This window comes from Oreochromis aureus, unplaced genomic scaffold, assembly GCF_013358895.1.
Source record: "Oreochromis aureus strain Israel breed Guangdong unplaced genomic scaffold, ZZ_aureus HiC_scaffold_2_cut, whole genome shotgun sequence".
NCBI lineage: Eukaryota > Metazoa > Chordata > Actinopteri > Cichliformes > Cichlidae > Oreochromis > Oreochromis aureus.
In genome coordinates, this window is record NW_024108853.1 from 344,718 (window position 1) to 366,049 (window position 21,332).

A 21,332-nucleotide genomic window follows, 5' to 3' on the forward strand; every position below is an offset into this window, starting at 1 on the left:
TGCAGTGCTAGGTGTAGCAAATCATTGCTTATGAAATCTACTGTGTTATCTAATAGCACCAAACTAATAGAGCTATCACATAACTGAGAAACTTGTGTGGCTTATTACAAATGGATGAAACCACATTTTACCTTAATGAAGACAGTAATATTTAATAAGGTGTAGAAAAAAGAGGTGAGTTGTTTGTTGCTGTGGTAAACAAAGAAGTGTACTGAATCTTTTGGACTACACAGAGTGATGCAGTATTGATTCTGATGCTGATTTGAGTTGTCTCATTCTGTATTTTTGTGCTTTGTCTTTTGTTACACAGAGTGAACGAGATCTTTGGTTTTTGCCTTTGCTGGTAAGTTAACAGTGATTGTAACTGAAGCAGTATGAACCTGGCATTGTGTAGCACATTTGACGACTTACATACAGTAGTTTGACTTTTTGTGATACGTTTCCATTTACTGATTGGCAAAAACACAAGATTTGTGACCTGTAGCAGCAAAGCCCCCACACAGGGCCTCTGACTGTCCCTGAAAATGTCCCTGAAGTTTAGTAGCCCATTTATGTATGATTTAAATTTCATATGGCTTATTGAATTCAAACAGTTAAATGTCAGATGTCTTTATCCAGGTGTTCATTTTGTCCTTATGTTTGTGGATTTAAGTAGCAGACAAAACAGTGAAAGTGTTTTAGGAGAGTCAGTATAAGTGGTTGCTCAAACACTTAAGAGCTGCACAGGTATTGATTCATATTGTCTCTCAAATTCTGCTGATGTATTATATTAAAGTCAGAACACTGTAGAAGTACTTTGCCTCACTCGGTATAAGTAATAGCTTTAACAGTTAAGCAATAATAAAAACGAAGAGAACCAGAGGTGTGAGTGGACATTGTTAGGTAAATTACAGCCAGTGTGTCTAATTAGTTTATTACTTATTTAGTGAATATAATGATTTTACAATTAAATAGAAATGTTGCCAAAAAGGGACATTGCAAAATGCATAAATATTCCTAGCAACGGGTACAATGAAAGGACTTTTTAGTGTAATATTTTAGGACATTTAATTTTAATCACAAACATTCTGCACCTCTGTTATTGTAACATGTCAATATTTACATGTAAAACCTCATCATGTAAAACATGATGAGGTTTTCTGTTGCTTCTGATTACAAGAATTACTTTGTATTTAATGTTTTTAACCTGAAAGGAAGTTTTGATTTTTCACACTTTATTAGCACTGACCTGTTGTAGAAAATGTTTGAGCCACAAGGCTTCTGTGTAGGAAATATTTGGTGTATCCTGCACTTGTGCCAACAAATATTGGTGCCTGTTCTTTGCATTTCTGTAGTAATAATGCTTTTATTACACATGCTAAAGCCATGTGAGACCCTGCAGTTCAATTATCTCCTCTTCAGACTACAGTAAACTTAAAAAAGCTTAAAGTAATTTAGGATTTTACTAGTTAATTTGTGTCACAGTAAATTGGATTGTGTGTGAAGAGGCTCAACAGTCTGAATCATCTAACAGTGATCTGATGAATTGTTTCCTTTCTCTAGACTGCTGACCTGATCGTCTCAAGTCTGGTAAGTAAAGGTTTTTCTGAGGTGCAGTGCTGGGGAAATGTTTCTCATGATAGGAGATTCAGTGTAGTGGTGTGAGTGAGCACAGCTATTGGTGATCATCAAAAGTCATCAAATCCTAGTAAAGTCTGTGTAAACATTTCCAGACCTACAGAGGTCCGTAGGTAGGTTATTGTAGCAGCACATATTTTTTCACATTAGAGCAGCTCATGAACAGCAGTTTAGGTACAATTAAGTCTTCAAATAGGGCCTTGTGGATTTCAAAAGCTTCTTTCCCTTCAATAATTAAGTCACTGTCTGAAAACTGCTCTTTGAATTAGTCTTTTATAATTAAAGATTTTGTTGATGACTGGAAACAATCAAAAGCACAGATACAGCATTCATTTCTGTATTTTATGGTTAAATGATCTACAAAGAAATTATGGTCATATATATTTTTAATTAGGCCTTTAAATCGGTCATTATAAGTATGTCCTAGATTTAGTGGAGTGCTTATGGCTGTGTATTAAACATACCCCAAATGTGACTGAAATATGTAGAAACAGTATTGTTTACTTTTATGTTAACGGATCTCAAATCCCTGTTTCTGTGTGCCCAGATATTATGATGTACTGTTGTCCCAGGTAAGTACACACAGAAACAGTGATTTGAGAACTTTGGGGATTAAGGAACATGTGATGTGGCAAGAATTTTAAGCAGGTGGCCTGAAACTGTCTGCTCTAACCTCAGTGTGTGTGTTTTGTTGGACCATATGATATTTACAGTAGGTTATTGTAGCAGCACATCTTGGTTTAAGTTTATAGACACTGTTTGTTTTTATTATGTTAATAGAATGTAAAAATTTCTTTAGGATAGTTCCACCACCATTTTTGAGCATTTTCTATCAGTTCAGTCCAATAATGTACTGTGGAACTCTTCAATATGTAAAGCCCTGTATGTACTGTATTTTTCGGGTTATAAGGCGTATGCAGCTAACCAAATATTCAGATAACTCAAACTATTCAACTCATTCACAGTAACTCTCAACATTTTTCAGTGGTAACACATAACAATACACTAACTTTTTCTGTTCAGTCCTCTTCCACAAATCTATCAAATTCTTCATGGATTGATCGGTTTGAAATCTGCTTCAATGACGCATGTCTCTAAACAGGTGCCAGATTCTCATACACACACCATAATATTATGTTTAAGGACAATAGGAATTACTCCGCGAGGCACCTGACTACTGTAGCTGTAATGCTCCAACAATCCATCAAGCGCTGCAGCTTTGTAGCTTTCCAAAGTCGTACTAAAACATTTTGACAGATGTTTGAGCGCCGTGTAACACATAAAATTGGTTTGAGGTCAGCAAGCACAGCCAGAATTAATACATACGGTAAACTGTTGATTTTTTGAGAAAATTAAAGGCTTTTAAATGTGCCTTATAGTCAGAAAAATACTTGGAAGCCATGTTTATTGAAAATATGCCTAATTCCAGTCTCTTTCTGTCTTACAGGTGACCTGCTGCAGAATACCCTCTCCCTCTATCATTAACAAGCAATTCAGTCTGTCCTATCACTCTCCCTCTCCCTGCTCCATCTTTTTTGACAAGCCATTCTATCTTCTATCATTTCTCCGCCATGAGCTCTATCTAAGTTGACAAGCTTGAACCTGAGTTGAAACGCAATCCTGTGACTTGAAATCAAGTTTTACCAGAATCTAAGTTTTTGGAATTGAAGTTACCAGAACTTCGTCGATCTGTTTTCAGAATTCTGAGAGATCTCCGCTCTCACTGCTCCATCTTTCCTGTCGTTAAACTCTCTCACATCCAGTCATTTTGCTGGAAATCACAAGTAGAAACTTGAAATTACAGTAGTAGAATTACACTACAGTAGAACTCACAGTAGAAACTACTTACACAGTCCTACATTTGTCATTTTAATTTTTACATTACACTTTGGAATAAACACTGATAGCTTGGCTTACGTGTGCAGTTACTTTGATAAATTATATAAAATACACACCTTTTTCAAGGTTTATTTGTAATAAGATAATCTGGTTATTTTGTAATACATACATTCAGACTGTTATATTCACATAGATAATAAATTGGATTCAAATATATTTTTCAAGTCTGTTTCATTGGCTATAACATTTGACTGCAAGTTTATACTATTATTATTTAAGGACAAACCCTTTTTTGTCACTCTGTAAGTATTCAGTTACAATTGTCATCTAGAGGCTCCCCTGAGAACCCAGACTTCCTGTTTCCTGACTGCTGCAGAACATCCAGCTGAAGAATCTTCATCGCCTGTCATCTGATCACCACACCATCACTCATATTTGCTTAAAATATTAGATATCTTAAAGATTTACACAAAGTCTACTTAAAAGTTAAGAGTTTTATTATAGACTGTTGATTGTTGAGATTTATTCTGTATATTGCTTTACAGAAGTATAGACCTATTTGTTATCCAGTCTGGTTAAAAAAAAAATAGAAGTAACAATATACAGTTTTTGAAAAAGCTACAATAAAACTGTTTTTAAAGAACTTTCAATAAGTTTTATATAGAGTTTGTATTTAAGTCAGCCTTTTACATCAATTACATAGTTATAAGAACACTTTACCATTTGTATAGTTTACATTTCTCCATTTAATAGATTAGTTTTTCAGTGTATACAGGTTGAATTTTGTTTACATTTGTGTATAAATATAAGGTCCAGTTTGTACTTGCACAAAATGCCAAGGAAAGGTCAAAGGTCGCTGTCCCAGAAGCTTAGACGGCAAAAGGAGAAGGAACAGGTAAATGTTTCTCAGAGTGGTGAGGAGGTAAAGGTGTCTGTTGCAAGTATTCCCAGTCCAGAAGTGCAGAGCAGTGCTCAGACAGCTGCAGTGTCTTATGCAGATGTGGTAAAGAGAGGTGTTTGCTCATCATCTGTGCCAAATGCTAAAGTACAGCAGGTAATCCAGACTGAACCCAAGGTAACTATGCAAACGCAGTGTGATGGAGAAACTCCAGGACCGTCTCATGTACAGATTACAAACAGTGAAACTCGTCCACGAGTGAGTAGCATCTGTGCATCCCGAAGCCAGGCTTCTGCTAAGTATGGAAAGTACAGGAATCAGCAATGCATGGCGAACAGTTTGGTTTTCCTCTCATTCTTACACGAGGATGAATTCATTACCAGAGCCGATCTTAACCGTGTGTTGGACAAAGGCCATGCCGTGTATTCAGATGCCAGAAAGAGGTTTGTGAACAGTGTGTTTCTAGCCTGTGATGAGCTTCCCACAGTGGTCACCAGCCGCAGACACGAGTATCAAGTGGACATGTCTCAGTTTGCTCATTATGGCACATTTGATGGTACAGATCATCTTCCGAGCCTTGAACAGGGACTACAGTGTTTGGCTTCAGCGGTTCGCTATGCTTTGCTAGTCATGGGAGGAACAGTCATTGCAGTTTGCAGGCTGACTTCAGGTGAATACGCATACTTTGACCCTCACCCACGTAAGTCTACAGGAATGCCATTGTCGCTAGCTGTAAGTGGTGGAACTGCAGTTATGTTAAAATTCACACGTCTTAACGACATGATTGACAGGATCAAACGCTTGTACCGAATGTTTAGCATCGCGCCAACCTGCACTTATGAGCTACAGCCTGTCGAGTTCCACAGTGAAAACGCAGCTGACCAAAGAGATGCTGATGAAAACAGACAAACAGCTACAACTGTTCCAGCACCAGCTTTAAATGAACCTGAATTTGAAAACCCAAAATCCACTGAGCAGACACAGAAAACTGTGACCGACACTTTAGCCACTGAAGTGATGTCATCCAGAGTGGATTATTCAAATGAGCCAGCTGCTGAGATGAACAATCGTCCTTCTGATTATTTAGAAATAGAAACCTCTGCATCTTCTGTAAGAGACACTCAGGTAACAAAAGAATCTGTTCCTCAGAATGATTTAAACATTGCCTCCTGTTTAACTGAGACAACAGAGGAACTTTTACATAAACTGTTAAAGCATAATAAACAGCAAAGGAGAAAGATTAGGAGACGATTATTGGTCCAAGAAAAACTACCACAGAGAAAGGAAAATGAGAAAAGAAAGAAAGACAGACATACACTTTTGATGAAAGCTTTAAGGCAAAGAAAAAAGATTGTAGTAGAAAGTCTCGTGATTCTGATCACAGTAAGAAAAAGAGTGTGTACAAAAATAATCTGTATAAACTCAATGCTACATATAGAGAGAAACAGAGAGAACATTTGAGAAAAATCTATAGAGATAGTGCTAAATTAGAGAGAAAAAAAGAGAACGTGTCATAAGGATGTATAAAGAAGATTCTTTATTCCGAGAAAAGCAGAAGGAGCGTATAACAAGAACATATAGAGAATCTCCCATTTTCCGAGAAAAGCAGAAGGAACGATATAACAAGAACATATAGAGAATCTCCCATTTTCCGAGAAAAGCAGAAGGAACGTATGAGAAAAACACATAAAGAATCTTATAGACAATCTCCTATGTTCAAAGAACAGCAGAAGGAACGATATAAGAAGAAATTACAGAACTTGTGCTGGATTCAGAGAGAAACATAAAGCTTACATGAGGTCATATGTATATAATCTATATAAAGAAAGTGAAGAATTTAAACAGAAAAAACGATCGTACATCACTAAACGTTATGGAGAAGAGAGACAATTTCAGCAGAAACACAAGGACAATATGAGAGAACGAATGAGAGTAAAATATTGGAGCGGTTTTTCTTTTAGACAGATGCATAATATCAGATGTGCAGTGAACATAAAAAGAAAATATCGTCAGATGCATCGACCAGCTGAAAGTTTACAGTGTCATCCAGATAACAGTTTAATGAATGAGGCCATATCTCGTTTCAGATCAAACATTAAGTCAGCACCATCTTATGTTTGTACTGTTTGTCTAAAAGCTTCTTTTCCTAATCAGGTGAAAATCTGCAAAGAAAAATTACTCAAAACACCAAACTGTAGCTCAGCAGTGTCTAACTGGTAAATTTGTTCATATGTGTGATGAAGCATGTAATGATCACTGCAGCTTCCCTGTTGAGAGAAAAAGGAGTATATCTGTCACACGTGTCACAGTTCCCTCAAAAGTGGACGCATGCCAAGGCTTGCTGCTGTCAATGGTTTAGAACTGCAGGATATTCCAGCTGAACTGTGTGATCTCAACATTCTGGAGAGACATCTGATTGCCAAATGCATCCCATTTGCAAAGATTATTCCACTTCAAAGGGCAGACAAAGACTCATACGTGGTAATGTGGTGTGTGTACCATCTGAAGTCCAACAAACAGTTGACTGTTTACCGAGGCCCAGAAACCAATCGCAGATAATGAGGATCAAGCTGAAAAGACGACTGTGCTACAAAGGCCATCAGCTGTTCCAGACTGTCACCTGGTCTAAACTGATCCAAGCCCTGCGTAAACTGAAACAGATTCATCCACAGTACACAGATATTGTTATCAGAGATGATGCATTGCTTTGTGATCCAACGTTACCTGATGATGACAGCAGTGATGAAGCCAGCATGGCAAGTGATGATTATAATGAAGCAGATTTAATGGAAATTGACAACTATGAAAAAGATGCCCTTTTGTGCGAAAGTGAGTCTGAAAGTGAACAAGATATTAATATGCAATCCTGTGATGAACAACCAGAGGAAATCAATCCAGAGGAACCAGAAAGTGATTTGAACAATGGAGGTTTTGCTCTAGAAAGTTGTCTGCAGCCTGTAGACATTTCAGAAGAGATTCTCTGTTTCAGTGATAACACATATTGTGTGGCGCCTGCAGAAAGAAACAATCCTGTTAGCTTCTTCAGAACTCCTCATTTGGAAGCCATGGCATTTCCTGTGCAGTTTCCTACTGGTCAGAATACACTGGATGAAAAGAGATGTCTTAAACTCACACCAAGTGCTTACTTCAAGTCAAGGCTTTTCAACATTGATGCAAGATTTGCTAAAGACACAAATTACCTGTTTTTCTCACAGTTTGTCACTGAAATACACCTGGCTAATTCCAGCATGACAATACAGCTAAGGAAAGGTAAAACTATGACCAAAGATGGACGCAAAATCACATCAGGAATGTTACAAAGTAAGACAGAAGTAGAGAAGCTGGTAAGAAATAAAGATGCAATCAGATTTATGCAGCCACTCAGAGGAACTCCAGCTTACTGGCAGAAAACCACCAAAGATCTATTCAGTATGGTCCGTCAAATAGGAACACCTCAGTTCTTTGTCACTTTCTCTGCTGCTGAGATGAGATGGCCTGAAGTGATTCAAGCTATAAAGAGACAACAAGGTGAAGAGGTTGATTTTGAAGCCCTGGACTGGTCAGAAAAGTGTGAAATTCTAAGATCAAATCCAGTAACCACCATGCGAATGTTTGATAAGCGTGTTGAGGCTTTGTTCAGAGATTTGCTTTTTCTCCTGCACAGCCCCTTGGTGAAATCATTGATTACTTTTACAGAGTTGAGTTCCAGCACAGAGGTAGTCCGCATATACACATGTTGCTGTGGATTCGAGAAAAGGTAGTAGTAGATGTGGATGATGACCAAACTGTCTGTGACTTTGTGGACAGATACATCTCAGCTCAACTCCTGATCCAGAAAAACAACCTGAACTGCACAAAAAAAGTCGCTGAACTACAAAAGCACAGCAAAACCACACAAAACATGCTTTAAGAGTGTAAACTCTGGTTGTAGATTTGGGTTTCCAAAACCACCAGCCACAAGAACAATGATTGTGAGACAGGATGAGGATTCAGACACTGAAGCTGCAAAAGCCAAACTCAGACCTTTGTTGACCCTGCTGAAGGAACCTGAAGCTGCTTCTCTCACCATAGAGCAGATTCTGTCACGATGCAACTTGACAATGAATGAGTATGAGCAATGCCTCCAAGACATAAACAAGAAAACAGCTCTTATTCTGAAACGTGACCCAAAGGACTGTTGGATCAACAATTACAACCCACACCTGCTTGAAGCCTGGAACTCTAATTTAGATGTCTCGTTAATATTGAATGCCTATTCATGTATAGAATACCTCTGTAAATATATAACAAAAGAAAGAATCTGGCCTCTCTGAATACCTGAAGACAGTTATTGACAACTCTGATAAGAACACGGTCAATGAATGTGATGAAATGAGAGCTGTGATGCAGGCTTACTCAAAAAGAGAGAAATCAGCGCACAGGGTGTGTGACTCGAGTCTGTGGCCTAAAAATGAAAAAATGTTCCCGCAGTGTTGTATTTGTACCAACAGATGATAACCCAGTAAAATGAGTCGCCCGATGAGCTACCTGGAATCCACAACACATGACAGTTGTAATATTTGGATGACAAGTTTGAGTGATAAATACAAATCAAGACCTGAGACACCAGAATATGAGGAAATGTCACTGGCTGATTTTGCTGCCTTGTGCCGGTTGGTGAGTGGTCCAAATGAAGGAAAAGATGTGCTTCCTCTTCTAAACCAGCTTGGATTTGTACTAAGGCGAAAGAATGATAAACCAGCTATAATCAGGTATTACCACTGTTCACAGGAAAATGATCCTGAGCAATATTATGGACGACTGTTGAGACTTTACCTTCCACACAGATCAGAGCAGGAACTGAAACCACAAGGGTTCCAAACCTATCAGTCCTTCTACAACTCGGGTTTTGTACGACTTCCATGTTCAGACCACAGTGAGTCTGTGAAAAGGGTTGTGAAGAGAAATAAAGACAAGTATGAGAAGAACTCTGAGGATATTGAGAGTGCACTGGAAGAGTTTGAACAGAATAGGGATGTTGTGATCGATGAATGGTGTAATCTTGCTCCTGAATCTGAAGTTGTGAGGTTGCAATGTGATGAGAATCTTCCTGAGAGACATTCTGATGATGAGAACGAACAGGAGAATGTCCCCGACTACAGTCGTCAGTCTGATGCTGTAACAGAGATCAGAGCCATCAGAGAACAACCTGCAGTCGATCCAGCCGTGGTACGTGTAATGTATCAGAATCTGAACCAGAAGCAGGCCTGCGTGTTCTATGCTATAAGAGACTGGTGTATTCAGCGAGTTTGTGGTTTAAACCCAGATCCATTTTTCTTCTATGTCAATGGTGGTGCAGGAACTGGAAAGTCACATCTGATTAAATGTATTCACTCTGAAGCATCAAAGATCCTGAGCAGACTGCCTGCTAATGCAGAAGAAGCTGACATATCAAATCCAACTGTTTTACTGACGTCATTTACCGGGACAGCAGCTTTTTCTATCAATGGCTCTACATTACATTCCCTACTCAAACTACCCAGGAGTCTGAAACCACCCATTCAAGGACTTGGTAACCAACTGGATGAAGTCAGATCTGAGCTTATGAATGCTGAAATTATTGTTATTGATGAGATTTCAATGGTTTCAAAACCCTTTTTGCTTATGTGGATGCAAGACTGAAACAAATCAAAGGCACTCAAAGACCTTTTGGTGGAATGTCAGTTTTAGCTGTTGGAGATTTTTACCAGCTGCCACCAGTGCGACAGTCTAAGCCTCTCTGTGTTTATGATCCAGAACAGATTGACCTATGGCAGGAACATTTTCAGATGATCACTCTAACAGAGATCATGTGTCAGAAAGATGATGTGGCCTTTGCAGAGATGCTGAACAGGATTAGAATCAAAGAAAAGACAGATGAGCTTTCTCAGTGCGACAGAGATTTGTTGTCACAGGCTGTGACTGCACCAGAAGAATGTCCAACTGAGGTCTTACACATTTATGCCACCAACAAGAATGTTGAATCCCACAACACAGATACGCTCAAGAAGCTTCATTCAAACATTATAATCATCACTGCAGACGATTTCCAGAAGGATAAATGTACAGGCAGAATGGCACGAAGAGACAAACCATTTACAGGTGGGCAAAATGATTTACCCGACACCCTGAATGTTGCTGAAGGAGCCCGAGTGATGCTGACCAGAAACTTGGACACACTAAACGGTTTAGTCAATGGTGCTTTTGGTATACTGATAAAGGTGGTGAGATCTGAAAATGATGGACAAATAATTAAACTGGGGCTCAGAATGGACAACCGGCAACCTATGAGACACAACCGCAGTGCTAATGCAGCATCTGATGATCTGGTTTACATTGAGAGAGCAGAGGAGAGTCTGAAGTTTAAAGGAGCGATGCGCAGACAGTTTCCTGTAAAGCTAGCATTCGCCTGCACAATTCACAAAACTCAGGGTCTTACAACACAGACAGCTGTAGTTTCAATGAGGAACATTTTTGAACCAGGTATGGCTTATGTTGCTCTCAGCAGGGTGACGTCTCTCAGTGGACTCTATTTGCAGGACTTGGATGAGAACAAGATTTATGCCAATCCCGAGGTAACTGCAGCGCTCAAACCATGAGACAAGCCAATGTTGAAGAAATGATGCCTCTTCTTCAGGTCAGAGAAACAGCCAGCAGACCTGACACTCTTACACTGATCCATCACAATACGGAGGGTTTGCCATCTCACATCAGTGACATCAAGAGTCATCATGAAATGTGTTTAGCAGATGTTTTGTGTCTCACTGAGTCTCACCTCCAAGGCTCCTTTGTTGCAGACAGTCTTCATTTGGACGGCTACACCATGTTCAAACGCAACAGACATGTGTCCTACACAAACTTTCCTCACATGGCCAGCAGAAGTGGTGGTGGAGTTGTTGTGTATTTGAGGAATCATTTTCAGGTTCAGGTAAAACAGTATCTGCATAATGTCACTGATCTTGAGTTCTTAGTGTTGAAGGTTCAGGCTCCATTCCCTGCGCTCATTGCGGTTGTGTACAGACCTCCTGACTACAGTTTGACACCATTCATGCAAAACCTGGTAAGTCTTTTAGATTCACTTGAAATAATGGACTGTCACCCAATCATTGTGTGTGGAGATTTTAATGAGAACCAGTTACAGAGTGGAAGGAAACAGATTCTGGAGCAGTTTCAGTCGAGAGGGTATTCACAGCTGATCCCTTCTGCCACTACAGACAAGAACACCCTGCTTGACCTCATTTTTGTTTCTCAGCCACAGAAAAGTCTCTATTCAGGTGTTCTGAGGACATATTACAGTTACCACAACCCTGTGTTTTGTGTCCTGTCCTCCAGCCAATCATGAAGTCGTCTGGTGAGTTTTGAAACAATTACAGATCATGTTTGTTACAGAGTTTATTTTTGTAGAGCATGAAAAAGATTTTTCATTGAATAATTATATTTCTTCATATTGTCTTCCCTACTCTGTCTGTAAGAAAACCCTTTCTTATTGCAATGTTATTAATCATTTCACCAAATCATTGCTGTACTTCATGCAGAGCCGGGAGATCTGCTTTCTGTTATCATGCACCTCAGATCTGAAATATGCTGCAAAAAGTATTAAACGGACATAATTTATTTTTATTCTCATGTTTTAAATGACTAAATCTACTAATGCATTTTTTCATGGATGTTAATTGTCATCTCCTTTTTGATACTTTTTTACTGTGACGTATGTAGCTCAACAAACGAGAGCTTCCCCTCAAAGGGCTTTCAAATAGGAAATAGTAAATAAATCCCAGATAAATGCAGGTATTTATTATGGGTCACATGAATAAAACAGACAATTATATTTTCTTGATTATAGTAAATTTTGTAGAATCAAATGTTTTTGGGATGAATGAGGTTTTGCTTATCATGTTTTACAGGTAAAAAATGTTAAAAGTTTTAAACTATCTTTAGGCTACCAGAGATGTCTATAATGATTCATTATGTAGAGAAAAACATTTTTATAGCTTACAGAATATGTATAAAAACTGATTTAGAAGTACATGGAAAGTTTCTGCATCCATTTTCTGACTTGGCCTTTATCCGGGTGGGTTTGGGTTTGGGTGGATAAAGGCCAAGTCAGAATTCTCTGAGCAGCTGGAAAAAGCTGCTAATTAACAAAGACAGAAAGCGGGGGCTTTAGGTGTAGCCCCGCTTTCTGATGCACTAATTAGATTTAGTAACTGACACCCCATACCAGCATTACATAGACACTTGGGGGCTGAGATGGGTGGGTGGGGAGGGTGGGTTGGTGGTGTTAAAAGCACTTTATGTTTTGTAGATGTATTTTTTCAGACAGGGCACACACAGTCCTGTCTCCTTTGTGGGAAAACCTTCGAACTTCACCATCCTCAGCTGAAACAACAACATCTTAACACCATCTTCATGAACTGCTGAGCCAAACCTGATCCATCAGTGCTGGACTGCACAGATAACTACATGCCACAAGGAGACTGCTGTGTTATGAACTGCCATACCAGTGTGTCTTCAATGGAGAAGATGACACACCCATCACCTGACCTCCTGCCTGATCTGGAGACCATCACCATGCTGCCACACTACACACCTCTGAGACCATCAATGATGACTCATACTGAGGAAACTGTATTTCCTGTCAGAGATGCTCAGTGATCCTCAGAGCAGAGAGAGGTATGATTCTTTATCTTTGATTAAAAAAATGTCAGTGCTTTTAATTCATTTAATTAATTTAAATCCTGTTTATTGCATAAAGAATTACACACTCAAATGATTATACTTGTTGACACTTTTTGAGTTTTAATTCACATTATGGATTACAAATCTATGCTTTTTCTACTCTGTCTCTCTGTGCAGGTATTGCTGTCTTCTGTGTTCTTCAGTGTCCCAACTGAGACATTCAAACCTCATTGCAGAGCTCATGTCTTTCCTCACCATCATGTGAGTGTGAGATTGCTCTGGATTCTGGTTATGTGGCCTGCAGCACCTATAAGGTATTTCAACATTGTTCATTTTATAACTTATTTCTAGTTAACACAAATAAAATGTTCCTTTTTCTGTATTTTTTTAGAACAAGCTCGTACAGTGTGCCTGCATTCCAGCTTCTTAGACTCTACACGCAAGTGGACAGAGTATCAGTGCTTGGCCACTCTTACAGACACCGACTTCTGTCAACTCACTGCTACTGATCAGGCACCTCACTCCAGGAAGACAGAGGGCTGCAAGCCTGTCATCGTTTCAGTGTGGCTTTGTATTCTTGGGGTAGCATCAGATTTTTCCCACAAATATTCAAAGGTAACACTTATTTTAAGCTTAGTTATTAAATCAAAAGTCTTCCCTTGTGTTAATTGTTTTATTTTTTCTTTTTCTTTTTTCTTTTACATTTATATGCAGTTATCAGATGTGGTGGAGCTTTGTTAACTGTGTGGAAAACATCTGTTTGTGATGATATTTACAATGAGGTTTTAAGGTGACAGTTTCCAAGTGATTTCAATCATTTGACTAAGCAAAACATGTTTGCAATTAACATATTTTTTCAGTTTTGTCTTTTGGATTTAACATTCCTCTGTGACAGGAAATACTAAACTGGTCCAAGTAACCAGCATATCATTGGTCAAAGACAAAAAGGACCACATGTCACGCTAGCAATGAATTTTTGACTGTGTTTGTGTCACCAGATTTAACAAACAATATCAGACATATGAAACTGAACTCTGGATTAATGTCTAGATGTTTTTGTGTTTTTTTTTTTATTGTTGAATAATTATTTTGTAGGACAAACCCAATTTATTTACCCAAACAAGTTACATTGTTTGGGTAAATAGTGGATTAATATATCTAAGTCTATAAGTATAGCAAGCTGAATTCATACAAACACACAGCTCTAAATCTTGAATTGTAGGATGTACAAAAATGATCATGTGATTATTATGGACATTTAAATAACTATATCTATTGAACCATTACACATATTCTTTATAGAAATTACACAATCTCAAAATGTGAAAAAGAAAATGTTTAAGAGAATAAATAATGTGTGTTTGTATGAATCCTGCCTTAGTATGGGGTGTCAGTAACTACATTAGTATAGAGTAGGTCTAACAGTGGTTTTCCACATCTGCTCTAATATATATAGATAATGGGTCAGACATATAAAGTCATTTTGAAAAGTTCATAAAGGTTACATCCATTTATATGTGTTCCTCTTTATCATTTTATATCAGGTCACACAGCTGACTTGAGTTTTGATCAGAGTAGAACCATAACATTCATGCTAATGGTTCTACTGTTTACAGTTACTTTATGATGGATTTCATCCTGGTCACAGCACTATGAGAAAAGCTGTTAAAGGTAAAGTTAACCCAATTAATACCTCATCATAAGTCACTCTATAACATAAAGCAGTGATTATTTTCACTGTAATTTATTCCACAATAATGTTCTTTATTTGATCCCTGTTTCTTTAAATATGCACATCGATTGTTCAGCTGTGTGACTCTCTACACCTCAAATATATCACAATGTGGACTTCATTTCGACAGTATTTTGTAGATTGGTACCACATTTATCATAAAATCAGGAAACTGTAAACTAATTGAAAAATGAAGCTTATGAAAATTTTTAATGTGGCATTGGAACATGTTGTTTATCCTTGCCAAATGGTATTTACACAAAACTCCAGCAAATCAGAGGATATATTTTGTCTCTCACTTGTGTATATGCGCATATGTGTATATTTTGCAGTTAATAGCCTATCATGTGTCTGCACATCTTAGGGCCATAAACATAAACATGGCAAACAAGGATATGTTCACAATTCCAACAGATGCTTCAATTGTTTGTATAGATGTTAGATTCATTTGATTTGCATTTTCTATTAATATTTTCTGTTTATCCCAAATGGGATTTTTATTTCTGTTTGCCATTATTGTAATCATTGGAAACAACTGAATAAATATTTTGTATCATATGTTTCTAAAAGTATTTGAATGTTCTACTTTTCTACTACTGGTTTTCTACTTTCTAAACTTTCTTCCACTCTTTGGCATTTCAATAACATTATTTTTGGGTGTTTTTATCTCTGACCGCAGCATCTTGTGCATTTATTACCTAAATGTTGTTTGTGTGGGTTTTCTTTTTTTTTTTTTGGTTTTTTGCCATTTTTAGATTTCACCAGCTGTGTAAACTCTGCAATTTTACCTTGGTTTTGTTCCACATCAGTTTATCTGCTGGCTGATTTTCTTCCTTTTCTAGTGTTTCTGGTAATTTTTAACAGTTAAAAAGTAACTTTGAGGTTACTTCAGCCTTTTCAGCTGTTATCTGTTGACAGTTTTGCCTAATTATTACATTTCTGCAAAATTATAGCAGTTCTGATAACTTGTAATATTTCTGCTAAGTTTTTAATTTTCTACTAAATTATATTATTTTTGCTAGGTTACACTACTTTTGTTTGTTATGTTATGTTATGTTATGTTATGTTATTCTAAATTATTACATTTCTGCTAAGTTGTAGCTTCTGGTAAACTACAACATTTCTGCTGAATTGTGATGTTTCTTCTAAGTTATTGCATTTCTTCTAAGTTATTACATTTTTGTTTACTTGATGTTGTTCTGCAACGTTATTAAATTTCAACAACTTTTTAAACACTGACTTTGATTTCTTTAGCTTCTTCAGCTATTTTCAACTATTTTCAGCAGACAGCTTCAGCTTTAAAGCATCCACACTGCATTTTCGCAGGAAATGCAAATTGTGTGGATGCCCTTAAAGGGCTTCCACACTATTGAGTTCCTGTTTCTCTTTATTCTTTATTGTGTGGATGCTTTAAGCATCCACACTATTGAGTTCCTGTTTCTCTTTATTCTTTATACTTTATTGTGTGGATGCCCTAAAGGGCTTCCACACAATTGTTTTCCTGTTTCTCTTTATTCTTTATTGTGTGGATGCTGGAGGCATCCACACTATTGAGTTCCTGTTTCTCTTTATTCTTTATTGTGTGGATGCCCTCAAGGGCTTCCACACTATTGAGTTCCTGTTTCTCTTTATTCTTTATTATTCCTGTCGCTTCCGTACGTTTTTCGCCGTGGATCTACTCCCACAGTTTTCAGCCGATTTTCTCCGTTCAAACTCTAAACTGTTCTGCTCTTTCTGCTAATGCCGGCTATATCTTTTGGTGTTTATTACTGTTATACTTTTTAAAATATTACACTTTTTTCCTTTAATTTGTCCCATTGAAATGAATGGGAAACTTCCACAATTCTGCTAAAACTTGCTTGTTTTTGAAACTTAACTACTTCCTCATACTTTCACCTAGAAACTCCATTCAAACTTTAAAATGTTCTCAGATTATTGGGCTATTCCTGTGTGATTCAGCTTTTTCAGATCTTCTACCGTTTAAATTTTATACCTCTTTAAGTTTTCAGTTGCAAAATTGTGATTTTTCAGAAAATACATGCGTTGTTATGGTTGCTATGCAATTAACTCAGAGTGGACAGTGGAAATTTCTGAATTTTCTCTTCTTGTCTGAACAACTTCTTGCAACTCGCTCAATTTCCACTCAACCCCACAAATTATACATCAAAACGTAGGTATTTTTGCTGGTTTTCAGAAATTGTCACTATCATTATTGTGGGAGTTACAGAGTTTTGGCAAATCTCCTCAGAGCAACACAAAGTCTGAAAAGTCTCCTTAGAGAGTCAATGGAGTTTGTTCAAAATCAGCGCTGGATTTCTGTAATGAGAGGCATTTTCAAATCGTCATATCTCCTTAATGAAACAAAGTTGAGACATGACGCTTGTGCCAATATATCTTCAGACACCCTGATGCTCACAATTCAAAATTTTTTCTCACCTATTACCGTTTGGCCATGAATTACATTTGTTTGAGGGTAGGAAATTCGTGCCTTGCTCAGATCTCTTCAGATTTCAAACTCTGGAAATGAGCAACTTTTTTCTCTCGTCAGATCTTTTTGATGGATTTCCACAGAGACCTGAAAATTCCCATGACTGTTCACCAAAGCCTGCTGTTTCTTACGGTGAAAGAATGATTTTGATGCTCCATATAGATTTAGAGTTACAAAACGTTGTTTGAGGGCAAGTCAAGGCAGTTTTGCTTTGCCTCTACTCAGTTACAGTGTATTACAAGTCATATATCTTCAATAATTTAGATTTTATCTCTGAATTAAGAAGACCTGCAGATTCCCCCATCTCTTCTGAACAAAACGGTGTCAGAATGAGCGTTCTAGCCCCTACAGTTAGGAAATTATGGCCATTTGTTCGAGGGGAATCCTGAATGTGAGAAATACACTGCAGAAAACTTAGAGCTCTCTCTGTCTGTGTGTGTAAGTGCTGATTACAGCAGGTGCAGCTAATTTAACTGACCTAGATATACCAAGCCCAGACTCTTAACAGCCACTGCTCCCTTTAGGCTCTGTGTATGTGTATGTTTGTGTGTCTGTATCAATATTTCTCCCATGTTAAAGTATTACTCCTCCATAATAGTATTTCTGTTAAATCAAAGTACTTCTACTACATCTTAGTACTTCTGCTCAATCATAGTATTTCTGCTAAATCATAGTATTTTTGCCAAATCATGGTATTTGTGCCAAAGCATAGTATTTCCACAAAATAACAGTATTTCTACTATGTTATATTATTACTGTATTTCTGCCAAATCTTGGTATTTGTTCCAAAGCATAGTATTACTGCCAAATCACAATATAACTGCAAAATAAAGGTTTTTGAGCCAAATCATAGTGTTTGTGCTACATCCTAGTAATTCTGCTCAATCATAGAATTTCTGCTATGCTGAAGTGCTTTTTGCTAGATTATAGAATTTCTGCTAAGTCAAAGTATTTCATGTAAATCATAGTATTTCTACCAAGTCCCAGTGAAATGAAGCCGTTTTATCTCTCGTCATAGCTCCGCGACGGAGGTACAAAGAGCTATGGAAATCACAGTCAGTGTTCACCAAAGTCCGCTGAATCACCCAGTACAAGAATGATGCTTCTATTCCACCTAGTGTTTGAGTTACACGACGTTGTGTAACTCCAAAAACCAGCGTTTTACGCCTCTCACCGCGATCTAATTCTGACAGTTCATCTCCCTTTTTTCCAAGCCGCCGCCGCTGTCTTTCCCAGTGGCGCAGTTGGTAATGACACCGGTCGGCAGCCCAAAGATCGCGGGTTCAATTCCACCTTGGTCAACATTTTTTTTCCCTGCAAATTAATACACTATCACAGACCAGTAATTCATATTGATCATTTATTACATTTCTGCAAAGTTCTATGATTTTAGCAGCTTTTCTAATATGGACCTCACATTCTTGTTAACACTCCATGGCACAAATACTGTTCCCTTTAGGCTCTGTGTATCTGTGTGTGTATCAATATGTGTCCCATTTTAAAGTATTACTTCTCCATAATTGTATTTCTGTTAAATCAGAGTACTTTTACTACATCTTAGTACTTCTGCTCAATCATAGTATTTCTGCTAAATCATAGTATTTTTGCCATATCATGGTATTTGTGCCAAAGCATTGGATTTCCACAAAATAACAGTTTTCTACTATGTTATATTATTACTGTATTTCTGCCAAATCATAGTATAATTGCAAAATAAAGGTTTTTGAGCCAAATCATACTGTTTGTGCTAAATCCTAGTAACTGTGCTCAATGATAGAATTTCTGCTATGCTATAGTGCTTTTGCTAGATTATAGAATGTCTGCTAAGTCAAAGTATTTCATGTAAATCATAGTATTTCTACCAAGTCCCAGTGTTTCTGCCAAATCATAAATCATAAATAATTTGAACAAAGCAGAGTTAAGACAAGAGGCTTGTGCCAATTCATCTTCAGACACTGCTGACACTCACGGTCGGAGCAGTTTTACAGTCATCTTACTGTTGAGCCATAAATTACGTTTGTTTGAGGGGTGAAATCTGTCCTCCTCTCAGTTTTCAAACTCTTAAATGAAGCCCGTTTCTTCTCTTGTCATATGTCCACGATGGAGGTACAAATTGCAGTCAAAGTTCTCCAAAGTCTGCTGATTCACCCAGTACAAGAATTATGCTTCTATCCCACCTAGTTTTTGAGTTACACAACGTTTTGTAACTCCAAAAACAGTATGTTACACCCGCGATATGATTCTTACTGGTCATTACCATCTTTTCCAGATGCCAGTTGTCTTTGCCGGTAGCGCAGTTGGTAATGACACGGGTCTGCAACCCGAAAGATCGCGGGTTCAATTCCACCTTGGTCGAAATGTTTTTTTCCCCTACAAATTAATACACTATCACAGGCCAGTAATTCATATTGATAATTTATTACAATTCTGTAAAGTTTTATGATTGCTGAATATAGTATATGTGCAAAATCATAGTATTTATACCAAGTCCCAGGGTCACGTTTTCAATGCCAATTTTGTTTAATACCGGAGTTTCCCACTACCCTGAATGCCTCTTGTTTTTACGTCTCCGGCTCACTCCTGCATCTCCGCCCACTTTCTCACCGATCCCTGCCGGTAAGCCTGCTTCTCTGTCTGTCTTCTCTGAAATTAAATGTCTATAAGCTGTTTGAGTGATTTACCGAGTTGTTGTTAGTTACTTAAAACCCAGTCAAGTATGAGTCATATTAAAGTAACACAATGGCTGCTTTTTAGTGAAACGTTGTAATTGTAGTATTTAAAAGGAGTGTTTGGTAAGCTAGCCCTAACAACCTAAGCGCTAACGCCTAGCCTAGCTCCTATAGGCCCAGTGTGGAATTAATATGGTTCATTTGATTGTTTAATACAGTTATTGTGTTGTATTTGGTTCATTCGGTGTGTTAGTGTTTCTGAGTCTCTTAGGGAAGCTGAAGTTAGTTCTCCTCTTCACAAATCAGTCAGTTAAAAACGGCCTCATTCTTTAGGTTATAAGGTAATGAGCCGCCATTTTAGAACCACTGATTAGCTGCTGAAGCAGCTGCGTCGGCAACTTCAAAGAGAGGTCTGTGTTGTGGGTTAATTAACAGGAGGGAGAGTGAGTGGGGATAAAACACATAAGAATAATAACATCTCTTAACAAGAAATTTTTGTTTTAGTAAATTTTAAGAACTGTTTAACAAACACTTGTTTGTGCAGGTTCGTTTTAAGTAAAACCTACACCTGCACCTCTGTTTAACTTCTCACATTGTGAAAAATTAATGAAATATAAAAAGGCCACCTTCAAATAAATAAAATGCAGCAGTGCGCCATTAATATTATTAATATGATATGTAGATATTTAAAACAACAGCATATTAAATGATACTAAATGATACTGTGTGCAGGTGATAATATTTTTAGTAAGCAGAATTTGAATGCAGACCAACTCAAATGTTGGAGCCTACAAATATATCACCCAAGCTTTCATTTATGATTGTTGCTGCTTTAAAATTGTGATGTCAGAATTTGGTAAAGTGTGCAGTGCTAGGTGTAGCAAATCATTGCTTATTACATCTACTGTGTTATCTAACAGCACCAAACTAATAGAGCTATCACATAACTGAGAAACTTATGTGGCTTATTACAAATGGATGAAACCACGTATTACCTTAATGAAGACAGTAATCTTTAATAAGGTGTAGAAAAAACAGGTGAGTTGTTTGTTGCTGTGGTAAACAAAGAAGTGTACTGAATCTTTTGGACTGCACAGAGTGATGCAGTATTGACTGATGCTGATTTGAGTTGTCTCATTCTGTATTTTTGTGCTTTGTCTTTTGTTACACAGAGTGAAAGAGATCTTTGGTTTTGCCTTTGCTGGTAAGTAAACAGTGATTGTAATTGAAGCAGTATGAACCTGGCATTTGGCAAGCACATTTGGCAACTTAAATACAGTAGTTTGACTTTTTGTGATATGTTTCCATTTACTGATTGGCAAAAACACAGATTTGTGACCTGTAGCAGCAAAGCCCCCACAGGACCCCTCTGACTGTCCCTGAAAATGTCCC

General features: G+C 37.6%; 1 long non-coding RNA gene across 1 annotated transcript; it reads left to right on the forward strand.

Moving 5' to 3' along the window:
* Positions 1–281: 281 nt before the first annotated feature.
* LOC120436876 lies at positions 282–1,918 on the forward strand. Its single transcript, XR_005610635.1, has 2 exons — positions 282–343; positions 1,543–1,918. It is a non-coding gene; the product is annotated as an uncharacterized LOC120436876 (long non-coding RNA).
* Positions 1,919–21,332: the final 19,414 nt, after the last annotated feature.